Below are 956 nucleotides of genomic sequence, written 5' to 3' on the forward strand. Positions count from 1 at the left end.
GTTACCTTAACTTGCAACAATTCTAAATGGCACGAAATAATCGTTACTGGCTGAGTGACGACCAAGTCGTTCTCTTTAAGACGTTTCGTGGCACTGCTCAAAATGTGCAAGCAGACTATCAACCACACCGTCCCCAGGATAAAACAGCCCAAATCTCTGTTATGGAATTCTCACTGCACTGTAAGAACCAATCTCGAATACGCCTACCACAATATGGTTACTAGTGCCAATTCTCGAAATGCCCACAATATGGCTACCTGTGCCAATTCTTTTATCTCAATGCTGACTACCAGTGTTAGTTCTCGAAATTCCTAGAATATGGCTACATATTCTTTTCTCACAATACTGAATACCAGTGTCAGTTCTCGAAATGCCCAGAATATGGCTACATGTGCCAATTCTTAGTACCACGGAAAGAAAGGGGAGAAGTTTACCAGAAATGCATCAGCGAATAATATGAGGGAGAAAGAAAAAATTGAATGAAAGCGCATTCAACTTGGAGCAAGTTATAATGATGGGAGAAAGCCTTTATTTATAACATGAGATTTTTTCCATGTTCCTCATCTCTCCAATGTGGGACTTGAGACTTGTTTTTTTTTTGTTTTTTTCAAAACTTTTCTATGTGGGACTTGGGAATTTTTTAGATTTCACTCCCAAAAATTTCCACTAATGGTTTTCAACAAACCATGTTCCAACAATCCCCCGCTTGAAATTAAAAAACGATTTCCAAGAATATTTGTGGTCTCAATAATATTATGCATAAACAAAGGTGTCATGCGACTTGAACCTTTGTATAGTGACTAAGATCCAGATTTTACTAGAGTGACTCGTAGTCTTGAACTCTATCTCCAGCGTCAAACCACACACAACCTTTTCAAAGATGTATTCTGTAAAGCTCGTTCGTTAAAGGTCATGCACGTCTATCCCAGTATAGTGAACGCTCTAGAAATTTATGC

Source organism: Lupinus angustifolius, chromosome LG04 (assembly GCF_001865875.1).
Source record: "Lupinus angustifolius cultivar Tanjil chromosome LG04, LupAngTanjil_v1.0, whole genome shotgun sequence".
Classification (NCBI taxonomy): domain Eukaryota; kingdom Viridiplantae; phylum Streptophyta; class Magnoliopsida; order Fabales; family Fabaceae; genus Lupinus; species Lupinus angustifolius.